The sequence below is a fragment of the Sturnus vulgaris genome, chromosome 17 (assembly GCF_052056855.1).
Source record: "Sturnus vulgaris isolate bStuVul1 chromosome 17, bStuVul1.hap1, whole genome shotgun sequence".
Classification (NCBI taxonomy): domain Eukaryota; kingdom Metazoa; phylum Chordata; class Aves; order Passeriformes; family Sturnidae; genus Sturnus; species Sturnus vulgaris.
In genome coordinates this window covers 5,127,677-5,140,603 of record NC_142259.1, presented here as the reverse complement: position 1 = coordinate 5,140,603, position 12,927 = coordinate 5,127,677, and positions in this window count along the sequence as shown.

The window sequence follows — 12,927 nt, the reverse complement described above, 5'->3', positions numbered from 1 at the left end:
TTTCTTGGTCCCATGTCCCTGGCAGAATGCTCTGCTCCCCACAGGGCAGCCTCCTGCCCTGGGAGCAGCCCCAGCCATGCACAGAGGAGCGAGCACCGAGTCACACTCACATTGTTTCAACACATTTGCTTAATTAGTTTATCAAGAAATGTGTTTGGCCTCGTCTGAGGAAAATGCTGTCTGTCATTCCCAGGCATCCTGCAGGGCCCCGGGGAGCTGACAGGTCCTGGCTCCTTCCTATCTCTCCTTAACTCCATTTGCTGGGCCTATTTCCCATTATTATTTTTTTTTCCATGTAGCACTCCCTCACCATTTTGGGATTAAAGTAATAGATAACAAAATTATGTCTAAAAGAAGATCATGACAGGTAGGGAAACAATGTAAGAACTAGGAAGATTATTTGGAAAAATGTTAAATCAATGGAAGTGTAGGAACTTGAAATTACTTTTTATCACTCCAGACAAATTTGCTGTAGATTGGACTCACTTAATAGAAGTGGCAATGAATGAAAAATTACTAATTATGCATAAAATATTAATTCTGTGCTTCCCTATGGGGAGCAAAGGATGCCCCATCAGTATTGTGTGGCCCAAATGAGAGGTGAGCAAGTGAGCAGGATATCCCCCAGCCCTGGGGAGGTTATTTGGGTGCTTGGGTGTTGCTGGAGCAGGGAGATGAAGGCACTGCTGATCCCAGGTGGGCTCAGGTAAGCAGCAGCCTTCAATGATGTGCTATTTACTCCATGTGAGCACTTGCTGCTCTCCTGGTGTGCAGTGTTTGAGGTTCAGAGTCCAAGCAAGCCCAGGACAAGGGAGAGAGTGAGAACCACAGACCTGCTCCTGCCTGGGGCCCCTGCAGTGTGTCAAATTTTGTGTTGTCTCAGGAATGCAGCTTGAGGTAACCTTGGCTTCTTCCAGAGGTGCTTCATTCATTGTTGGAGAAGCTTTAAATCTTCTCCCTTCCCTCGTGGTGATGGGGTCTGACCTCCCTGTTCCTGTTCCCAAACTGCTGATGAGGACAGGGCACTTCCAGGGTTTCTGGGCAGAGCTTTGGCAGGACAGGCCCAGGGAAGCTCAGCTGCTGAGCTGTACCTGCAGCTATTTATCTGTACCTGGGGTTACTGGGGTGATGCAGGCAGTCCTGGCTGCTTTAGTAGTTTTGTTGATAACAGCTGAGCACTTTTAAGCTATTATTCTTATTCTAATCCTTCCCATGGTTCCTGATGACAGTTTTGGATGTATCTGATCTTGTTTCCTGTTGCTTTATAGCCATCTTCTGTCAAATTAAATTAATAATGTGGGTTTTTCTTCGTGTGTAGAACATAATCCTAGGGCTCTTGCTGGTTCTCCTGTCACAGTTGTGGCAAGCTGAGTGCCTGTGTGACAATGGGGAAGTCAGCTCTGGTGGGTAGTAACCTACTGCAGCTGATCTTCTGGTCTCTGCCAGCCAGTTAATAACATTTGGAAAAGCCCCGTGGTGTCTTAACTAAGGTTTCATGGGCTTAATGCCCTTTTTCCAGCTTCCTTCATGTCTCAGATCAGTGAGCTGCTGCCAGCCCTGTGATCCTGGCACAGCAGCCAGCTCATTACCTGACATTGCCAACATCAGAGCAACACTACTGCTCTGGGCAGGGCTGGGGCAAGAGGGCTCTGAAGAGGGGGAGCTCAAAAACCAGTTCTTGTCTTGGTGAGCTTGATGTAGGTATGTTTGTTCTGAAATGATGAGATTTGTTTTTTGTAAGCTGCAAAAAAAAAAAAAAAACAGTACTATGGTTTTTGACTTCTGGTAGTCATCCTACTCTGTTAAACTAAACCAAAATAGTTCTGGTTAGGGGGAAAAGAAGGTTATTAATTTCAATGCTTGAAAGAGGAATTTAGGATGTGTTTTCAGACTAGTTCTCTCTTCCTGGGTATGCTGGCAGCCCAATGCCAATGTTAAATCCCTGCCCATCAGTAGTGGGGTGTAGAAAAACACTTCTGGTGTAGAAAAACGGCTTCTGTTAGAGTCTTGATTGCACTGATGGGTCTGCTGTGTGATGACTCAAGGTGCACTGGCAGCTCTGCTGCCTTTGTCCAACCACTCCTGCTCGTGTTCAAACCAGGGCCCTGTGGCTGTGCAGGGGACAGGTGGAACTGTGCTCTGAACCAAGTCAGACAGCAGACACTGGAACTCCTCCCTCTGCTCAGAGATGCCTTCCCCTTTGTCCCCGATGGATGCAGTAGCCCCTGTGCTGGTTGGGCCTGGGGGAGCTGCAGGTTCTGTTATCACCTGTGGGATGGAGCCAGAGCAGCAGTGTTGGGTGATCCTCGCCAGCTCCCCAGCTGGCACTGCCAAAGCACCCAGGGCTTCCCTCCAAATGCTTCCACCTCACAGAAACACCACTGCTGCTGCCAAGGGGACAGCAATGTCACCCAGCTCGGGGACAGCAGTGTGACAGCCACTTCAGCACTCAGTCCAGCAACGCTCTGTGAAAACAAAAGGTGTCTCCATGCCAGAAGGACTATCTTCACTCCCAGGGGAATACATCAGATGTCTGGCAATTCCTGGGAGCCTTCCTCAGTAAAAACATGAGGGAATGGGAGTGATGAGTTGCACAGCAGTGTCCTCTAAAGTTCAAGGCATGCTGGCTAAATATATGTCACATTCCTATAGCTCTTGCCAGGGCAAAAGCTGTGCAAGCTACATCCAAAGTCTGCTTTCCTTCTCCATCAAAGGCCCCTCTAGATCCAAAACTAGCTGAGCCACTTACACCCTGGATTTCTTTTGCCTTGATTTTTTTTTTTTAAGCAAATGAGTAACAGTGGATGCTTGCTTTTCAGGCAAATATAATACCACTTCTTTGATCTAATTCTGTGTGCTTCTTTCTCTATCACAATATCACTTAAACACCAAGGCATAAGACAAGGGAATCTTGTCTCCATTTTAGCAGTACAAAGCCTGTGTTTTCCTTGTCCAAAATAGCAGAACAAGCACACGGGGGTGGAGAAGCACTGAAGAAACACCAGTTCTCAGTCACAGATCTTTAGAAAAAAATAAATTATCAGTTGGAGCAAGCTGGCACTTTCACGGTCCAAAAAAGGGACAGAAAGTAACAAAATATCACTAAAATTTCCTGTAGATCTGACACCAATGTGTAGCTCTCTGAGTAACTGAATAGCTCTGAATAGAGCTCCTCTTTATGTACAGGAGCCCAGTTCGCACTAGAAAAAATTCAGTGGGCATAGCCCACAGCAGACTTCCTAGTTTAGTGAAATTTAGACTGGTTTAAGCACTATTTAGGCTCTTGCCTAAATTCAGGACATGGAGTAACTCCATTGCTGGCTCTGCTGTGGACAATGTTTGAAGGGTAAATGCTGGTGCCCTTCAGAAGGTGACCAGAGCTCTCTGCCTTTCTTACCAGTTTCTTACTGACTGGTCATGGTGCCCTGTCCTGGAGGGATGGCCTGCAGATATCTGAGCTCACTTCTCTTCTGGAGTGGTTGGTAACAAGTACAAGAAAGGCAGATAATTAAAACGCTTCAAAGAACCTACTAATCCAGACTGGGATTGAGAAAGGAGCATCAGTCTGCCACCACTGCTCTGCTGGAAGGGCTGTTTGTTTCCTTCTGTATTCCAGATTTCCCAGGGCTGTCATATTGTCAAACACTGCCGTGATCTGTGAGTCTTTATTCCCAGATAAAGATGTGAACTCCCGGCTCTTGTCACAGATAACGGCACAAAGCGTTACAGCGACAACACAAAGACTAAAAACTCAGCTTCAAACACCCAGCCATTTGTTACTGTCCTCAGCCTGGGCCAGCCTGCTGCAGGTTGTTCACAACTGGGAGAGCTGAGCTGGGAGAGCTCGTCTCGGGCTCCTTGGGGATTTTTATCCTTCTGTGTTGTCTGTCCCTGCCATCAGCTGCTGCAGGGCTGCTAAAGGCTGGTTACCAAGTGAGGACGTGCAGCCTTGGGGTCCTTAATGCCAAAATGCCAGAATTCCTCATCTGTGGCCCCACGGGCATCCTTCCTGGCAGCAGGGGTCTCGTCACTGCTGTCTGACTCTCTAAGTGCTGGTGCACATCTGGCCTGTGGCTTTCTCTCCTGTTGTACTGCAGGTCAAGAGCTGAGATCTCATTTTCCTCTTGCAAGTGTCAGACCCTCTCCACTGGCAACCTGTAAGTCTGGTTCATTCATTACATCATTGGAAAGTTCTCAAAAAAAAGAAAAACGAAAGTGACAGCTTTTATAAGAAAATCTGTTTTGAAATTGGTTGTTAGATGAAGACGTATCTGGAATCTTCTACTTAAAATGGCAATGAGTTTAGAGTAAAATTACATTATCTTTGGAGCAGTACACAGCAAGAACTACATCTTCTGAAGGCTGTGTCCTTTCAAGCAGCATTGCAGCAAGTCTGGGCTGATGTAGCTGATTTTGGGGGACTATTTGAATTTCCGATGATGTATTTCATTACCTGTTTAGAGCTAGAAAAGCTCCTTTTATCTGTTCCTGCTAGAAAACACTGTAAAAATAATTCTCTGCTCTACCAGGATGCAAGTAACCTTTTCCATGGAGGTGGAAGCTGGTGATGTCCAACATCCTCCCTTTGCTCAGCCCTCCCCAGTGCTGTGGCCAGGCAGGGCTGGAATTGGGATCCCCAGCTCCCATTGTTCCCGGCCTGCCAGACAAAGGGTTAAGTAAATGTTTGGAGAAGATAAGGTGCCCTGTTGACAAGCAGCAGGCTCCAGCGGTCTCAGCAGGATCTCTCCCAGCAGTGATAAATGGGGAGGTTTTCAAAGTGGGATCAGCAGACGCCACGGAGAGGGCGGGTGCTGATGCCGTGATTGGCAGTGGGGAAGGAATCTGAAGGTGTTTAATGATCCCACACTCTGCCGCAGCTTTTTTAAAGACTCTGTGTCTAGCCAGAGGAAAATCCTCTATCAGCCACAGAGGCTCACGTTCCCGGGTCTTTTTTGTTTTTGTTGCCTTTTTTTTTTTCCCACTAAAACATGGGAACATCCACTGAAAGGGATCCTGATAAGGGACCCTCTGCGATTCCTCATCCTCTCATATCGGTTTGTCTCTTTTAATTTTCTCTTTGAAGTGCCCTGTGTATAGTAGGTGGACTGTTTAGTTTGGCTAACTTTGGTCAGTGACTGTGCTTGGGGGAAATAGTGTCTATTAAACTCAAAATGTGGGTCTTTTCTTCTCTGCATAGATGTGTTATTCCAATTACTGACTTGTCATTCCTTTGCTCTAGTAAGTACATAATGAAATTACATCAAGGATAATACCCTTGGAAGGATTTGAATCTCTGTTGTGACATTATTTGGTATTCATACCATTAAAGGGTTTCCTTCTTTTTAAATAGATTCCAAAAGCCGTTTGAAGGGCTGACCACCAAACTTCTTTTTTACCAGATAGGTGAAATATTTTCTGTCCTCTTCTCTGTCTGAAAGCTGCCCCGGGCAGTAGGAAAAGCTGAAATGTTGGTTGGGAGATGGACTAGAGCAGCAGAGCCTGGGAGGATGAAGCTTTGCCATGGGAAACCAGGGAAACCAGGATTTTGGTCAGCTGTACTCCCTGTGGAGCAAGCAATGGATATAAAACTCTGCCTGATCCAATCTATACCTGATTTATGCCAGGAGAAGTGAGACAAGCAGGAACATTGATGGATAACCGGGACCCAGGCACAGGGAACGAGCTCATCCCTTGGGCCAACCTCATCCTAGAAAGACTGGGGTGGGTGGATAAGTCTTTTTTGGGGGGAGAAAGCAGTCTGGGCAGTGCTGGTGCTGCTGACCTGGCGGGCTGGAGAGAGCCAGGGCTGGGAGGCTGCTCCATGGGTGGAGATGAAAGGAGCTGGGTACCCCCCAGCAAAGGGCCAAATGAGTCGGGACATGAAAAGCAGCGGAAAGTATCTGAAGAATGTAAACACCAAGGTGGAAGAGGAATTATTTAGCATGTTACAGGCTTGGAACTAGGTGCCAGGGGATGGAGCAATGAGGAAACTCCCTCTTGCTAGCAGGGAAGCTTTGCTAGCAGCTGGAGGTGGAAAGGGAAGAAATGGTTTCAGCAGAGCAAGTCAAGCAGTCTTCTTGTCTGGAGGTTGCTGGGGCAGGGGGGCAAATTGGAGCCACTGGCTTGCAGTCATTCCCTCATTGCTGTGCATTCCCTCTTCCCCAGCCTGGGCTGGGAGCCAAGGGGGGTCACACTGAGAACAAATAGGATTTAGTGATCGTAAGAAGGGAATGTGAAATGCCCGGAGGAATTTTGATTGAAATTTTATAACTTTAAGAAAAATCTGTCACAGATAAATCAGGAGGTGGTTTAATAAACAATTTGAGAGATTAGTATTGAAACAAATCCCAGTTAAGTCTCAGCAGAGGAGCGGGTAAGGGAAGACCACTGCAGAGAAAGAACGTCAGGGGTATTACAGGCACTAAACAGAAGGCTTTCCAAATATATAAACAATCTGGGGAGGGGGCAGATTGGGAAACCTGTAAAAATAAGCAGAACCACATTAAAAGGCTAAGCAGTAGAGCACAATCAAATATTGAACATGGGATTGTGAGGGAGCTTTCATCTCTCAGCATTGGCCAGACCTTTCGTACCCGGACAGGAGCCAAGGTCAGGTCCCCAAGGGGGTGTGGGGCTTGAGGAGCACAGCCTGTGCCATGGTGAAACCCTGGTGAGATGTGGCAGAGTACAGCCAAAGTGACCAGCATCCTCCTCCAATGGTCACACATGAGATATCAGGGGAAATATCCCTTTAATGATTATCCTAAATGCTTTCGACACTAAGCAGATGTCTTCCATACAAGATTTCCTAAATAAAAGGGATTTGTATCTAAAAAGTTCATAGCAAAGCCCTGAAGATCTGCAGGACGTGCAGATCCAAGAATAGTTGGAGGTTCTGGCAGAGTGTGTGCAGGTGACTTACACAGAGTGAAAGCTGGGCCAGCAAAGTCTCTCTGTAAGCAACAAGCCCAGGAACAGCTCTGCAGGGGTCTCACCCACTGGGACAAACCCAATCCCATTTCTGCAGGGGTCTCACCCCCTGGGACAAACCCCAATCCCATTTCTGCAGGGATCTCACCCACTGGGACAAACCCAATCCCATTTCTGCAGGGGTCTCACCCCCTGGGACAAACCCCAATCCCATTTCTGCAGGGATCTCACCCACTTGGACAAACCCCAAACCCATTTCCACCACAGAAATCTCTGCCTTGGTCAATAATGTCCCTAAAAAAAGGGAATGGTGTGGAGGCAGGGATCTTTGACTTGGGAAATAATTTGAAGCCAGACCCTAAGATAAGCATGTAATACAACTCCAGCCCCACATCCCACTTTCTCCAGAGCACCTGTGGAAGAGCAGACACACTGCTCCTTGCACAGACTTTGTGTTTCTTGCCTGCCTGCAATGAAGAAACAGAGATTCCCAGGTGGACTCTCTAGGAACTCCAGATCCATCCATCAGGTACATCTGACTCCCTGGATACCTATTCCCAGCATCTCTGAGAGCAGTCCCTGCAATGAGGGTCTGTAAGAGCAGGACCCCTCAGCCAGAGCAGTGCAGGGAGCTGCACACTGATGCTGCAGGCACAGGCAGGTCCCCTTGGGTGGTGTCTGGCAGAGGAGCAAGGTGTCCTGGTGGAGCTGGTGGCACCCTCAGGTATCACTGTTACATCTGCCAGGACCCATCCATGTCCAGATGGATGATGAAGCAGTGTTGCTCCATCCAGCTCATCTTTACACTGTCAGATTTGCAACCTTGTCACCTGGGCTTGAGCAATCAGTGCCTGAAACACTCAGCCCACCCTCGGAAGGGAAGGGTCATGGCCTGTCCTTGGACAGTGTGACTCCTGCTGAGGGAAACACCGTGGGCAGGAGAGGACTGCAGGGTGTGCTGGAGCTGAGCCCAGGAGGAGCTGGTGCCTCCATCCTTGTTCTCTGGCTCCCCAGCAGCAGCACAGTGACAGACCCTGTGGATGTTCATGGAGGGCCTATTTTTAATCACCTTTCCACTGGGTTTTAGCAACGCCCCGTTCACACTTGCTCTGTGAAAAAGGATGTCAGAGCAGATTAACAGCTGGTTCCTGCCTGCTCCGACAGCTCTGACAATGCGTCCCTTCTTCTCAAGGTGACAGGAACATGCAGCTGCCTAATGGCTACAGAAGTGTCTATTCTTTCCCAGTGACATTTATTGTGAAATATCTGAGTGGGACTGAGAGACATGCAAGGCTTTCCCTCCCTTATCAGGCGACCCTGGTCAGTGTCCTGCTGTCAAGGACTAAAGTAATTTATGTCAGAGCTGCAAGTGTTTACTTATCTGCCCCAGCGCCCAGCTCGGCCGAGAGCAGCCAGACTGGCTCCAGTGGGGCTCACCAGCTTTTTCCTGCCGGTGGGAAAAGCTGGGTGCCTGCCCTATCCCAGCCAGCCAGGCCAGGAGGGGAGAAAATGGGCCAGAAAAACCTTCCTGTGGCTCTGATGTAGGGGACAGCGGCACCACAGATGTGAGAGTCACAGATATGTCAGCAAGAAGTGACACCCCAGAGCAGAAGGGACTAAAACAAAGCCTGAGCAACAGCACGAAGCATCTGCTTACAATGGCATGAGCTGAGGTGTGAATTTAGAGAGGGTTTTGTCCAGTGAACCAGAGCAGCATCCAGCCAGTGGAAGCTGCAGCAGCTCCCTGCGTGGTTTTCCTGAGGATCACACCTGGGAGGCCACAGAAAGCACTGGGGAAGGGTGGGAGAGCTGCTTGACAGCTTCATGCCTTCCTGTCTCCTCATCTTATGGACCTCTGGGGTTTTGCTGAGTGGAGGATTTGTGAGGGCAGAGGGGCTCCAGGAGGCAGAGCTGTTCAGGAACAAGGACAGCCCTTTATTGGGGATTGTTGGCTCTGCAGCAGCTTGGCAAGAGCATCCCCAATCCCTGTGAGCCTCACGGGCGGCTTTAAAGGGCTTGTCCAGTGCTTCTGTCTTGTGTCATGGCAGAAACCGGAGATTTCAGTGCATCTGGTCCTTAGACTGTACAACTTTCCCTCAGATTCGGTTCCAAAACTCTCCAGTTTTTGTAAAGCATCACAATTATCCCTCCCCCACGCTGGCCACCATCTGTCATCCCAAACAGGGGAGCAGCTTTCATCTCTCTGGAGCTGCACATCCTTCGTGGCACAGCAGAGATGAGCAGGGCTCTGCTGCCAGGGGTGCCTCCTCCTGATGGATGTGCCCAGAGATAAATATTAGGCTGTGCTGGTTTCCTCTCCGAAGCTCACAGGCTCTTATTGTTGGGCGGGAAACCTTTAGCCAGTAGGGATATTGAGAAAAATAGATTAAAGGAGACAGACTATCTTTTGCTAAATGAGCTGTTATCCGAAATCAGCTTCTTCTTTCCACCCCCCCCCCCCCCCAACCGAGGGCACTCCTCAGAAAAAATACCCCACTGACGTTATATTTCTCTTGACAAATATTTTTCTGCGCTGTCTCCCCTTCCCACCCATCAGGGCATGATCAAAGGGCTGGTCCTGCTCTGGGGAGGAGCTGTGAGTGCTCAGGGTGGCCGCACGGCCCTGCTTCTCTGCTGCCATCCCTGCCTGGTGGCACTGTCCCAAATGCTGAGGGACATGCTGTGGATGCTGCAGGAGTGCAAAATCCTCCAGAGATGCCCTTTGGGAAGTGAGCTTTGTGGCCATCAAAGTGCCATTGGTCATGCTCACCCCAGGAGTGATGCCAGAGGAGTGGCAGGGCCAGTGAGGCTCTGCAAGGTGCCTTTCACCTGTAAAAGAAAGTGTATCTGCACTTTCAGGAGCCTGGTGTCCTCTCAGCTTGTTTTCAAAACACCAGGAGATTTCTGAAGTGCAAGCTGATCCCATGAAGTGCAATCTCTCCTATTTTTTGCTGAAAACCCAAAGCACAGCAGTCAATAACACACAGCCCCAGCCCCTCCACACTCTTGACGAAAGCTCATAAGCAAAAGTACAAAAGCCTCACTTAAAAAAAAAAAAAAATTAGATATTTATTATGCCTTTGATGTTCCATAAGAACAGTTGTGGCTTCTGCTTAGTCTCCAACATCCGATTGACAATTGTTTATTAGTTTTAAAATAGCTGAAATTCATGTCAAACATTCCACATGTTAGAAAAATGTTTATGAAGTGTTATCATAGTTTATTTAACTGTGAATGTTTAGGAAACTGGCATAAAATATAATGGACCACACAAGGCTCTGAGCAGCCCAGCAATGAATGGTAGGCACGTTTTATGGACCATGGGGAAGAGGAGTGCCACCTTATCCTCATGGAGAATCCTCCTGGTCCTTGGCTGTGCTGTTGTGGCATCAGGAGTCCAAGAGAACAGGGCTTGGTTTATTTTAAAGATGTTTCTCCTCAAAGGTTTACAAGAGCAATGCTCACAGTTGTCATTTTTGCAGAACTGTGTTGAGCACAGGTTTTAAATGCCAGGAGGGAGGGATCTCTTCCTGTAGATCCATGAGGGTTTGCTGATGGACACTGAGTGCCCTGAGAAAGGTTTTGGATGCAGGGCACTGATATTCATCCATCATGAGCAGCCACAGTACCCAAGCACAAACTCTCCAAGACATTGCAAATTTGGCTTTATAGTTGACATAAAGATGCCTTTCTAAGATGTTTGGATGGAATTTGAGTCCTTCTTGCTCCATATCTGCCATTCCCAGGCTGGGGGTGTGCTGGCAGCCTGGCCATGCAGCCCAGCTCTCTTCACGTGGTCTTTACATTGTGTTTGGCTGGAGCAGGGCAGGCAGCATCCTCCAAACGTGAGACTCCAAATGCAATCTGAGCAAGCAATGCCCATCCTTTTCAGACCCTTCTGCTCTGCTTTGCAGCAAAATCTCTTCAGGTTTAAGGAATAAGAAGAGCTGCAGAAAAATATCATAGAATCCTCTAATGGCTTGGGTTCAAAGGGATTTAATTTCATTTCATTCCATCCCTCTGCCATGGGCAGGGACACCTTCCACTATCTCAGGCTGCTCCAAACCCCAATGTCCATCCTGGCCTTGGACACTTCCAGGGATCCAGGGGCAACCACAGCTTCTCTGGGCACCCTGTGCCAGGGCATCACCACCCTCACAGGGAAAAATATCTTCCTAATATCTCATCTAAACCTGCCCTCTTCCAGTTTAACTCTCTAAGAACACATATTAAAGCAGAAAATTATTGCAAGCCAGCTCAGGAGCATCCCAGTACCCTGATTCTGTTCAGAATCTTGTCAGTGAAATTCTCTTCAGAACCATCCCAACAAGGCAGTGGCCAACAGCAGCTGCTTGCCACTGATGGTTGCACACGGGACCAAATTTTTAGAAATTCCCCATTTTTGTGAGCTTTCCCTTGAAACCTGTGGATTTAGCTGCAGGACACAGGAAGGAAATGCCAGGTTATTCTTCCCAGAGGCTGACAGTGAAGTGGAACAATAGGAATGGATATTTTAGTCACTGGGTTAAACATGCTTTTTTTCTCCTGATAAAAATGAACTCGTGAGACTCTTTTTTTGTTCCAGAGCCCAGATGAACCCAGGAAGCAAAGATGCTCCAATGCTGTGAGCTTTTCTACGATATTTCTCTGAGCTCAGAATAAAAACAGAACAATCCATACCCAGATTAATTGAATTTTATCTCTAACATTTGAATTTTGCATCAAAACCTCATTTCTTTCATTGATTTTATTTTTGACCACTGGCACAAAAGCGGATCTGGTTTAAGCACCTTTGCTTGCCTGTTACTTTACAATCCAACATTATTTTGTGCCTGTATCTCTGATCTCTGGGGCCTGGCCATGCTCCCATTTAATAAAAAAACCCACTGGTTCCATGGCTGCAGAATGGGTGGAGGGAAGGGTTGGCCCACCAGGCTCAGCACAGCAGGGTCACCCCCCTTGGTCACTGCAGCACCACCAAAGGTGCCAGCGTTTTATTTCTGGGCTCTTGCTGCTCCCATCACCTTCATCTGCACATTTTTTCCCCTCCAATCATAAAATTTCCACTTTTGATATTTAAAAATCTTATTCCTCATAAAACTCCAAAGTATGAAAATTTCTTTTAAAGAAATATACCATTAATGTATCTTTATGATGTGCAGCTGATGTTCACAGCATGGGCTATGACTTTTTTATGTTCTCTACTTGTCCTTGAGACATTTTATTTTGACACCATATCCTTACATTCTAAATTAAAGCATATTTTTATTATCTGTTATATGCCAGCAGACAGCAGTGCCTCAAAGCTGTTGTACAGCTCCTCGTGTCCATCTCAGGCCACATTCCCCTCTTCCCCTCCACTTCCCCCATTGCTTCACCTCTCTAAAAAAGCAAGGATTGAGTTCTCCACGCTGACAGCAATTTACAGTGCCCATTAACAGTCATATAAATTCCAGTGGATCAAGGAAGCTTGGAGTATATGATATTCAGGCACAGCTAATAGCTCTGGGCTAATTGCCATCTCGTGTTTCTGCTCTCCAGCCCCACTGTTTATATCTCCAGCACAAGCAGGCAGTAAAACAAGTTTCCAGAGTCACCCAAGGAGGGCTGGGAGCTGCTGGCTCCAGTAGCAGACAGAGGGCTGGAGGTGGCAGTCACTTCCCATATTTAATGTGAGCTGCTCCTCCTGATCCTGGAGGAAATGAGGTCGCTCTGATGGAAATTCTGCAATAGTTGTATGGGAAACAACGGTGTCAGCTCGGTGTCATCATGGTTCTTATCATGGCTTGAGGGAACTGTGAGGGGTTGGTGGTTTTGGAGAAGTCTCTTAAATAATCTACATAAAATCTACACTTTTTGGGAATCAGGAACTTGAAAGGTTGATTAATAGGGATATTTATTGTGGAATCCTTGTTGGCTTGCAAAGCTGGGTGAATAGGGATATTTACTGTGAAATCTTCCAAGCCAAGGCACCTTTTTTTTTTTTTTTAGGAAATG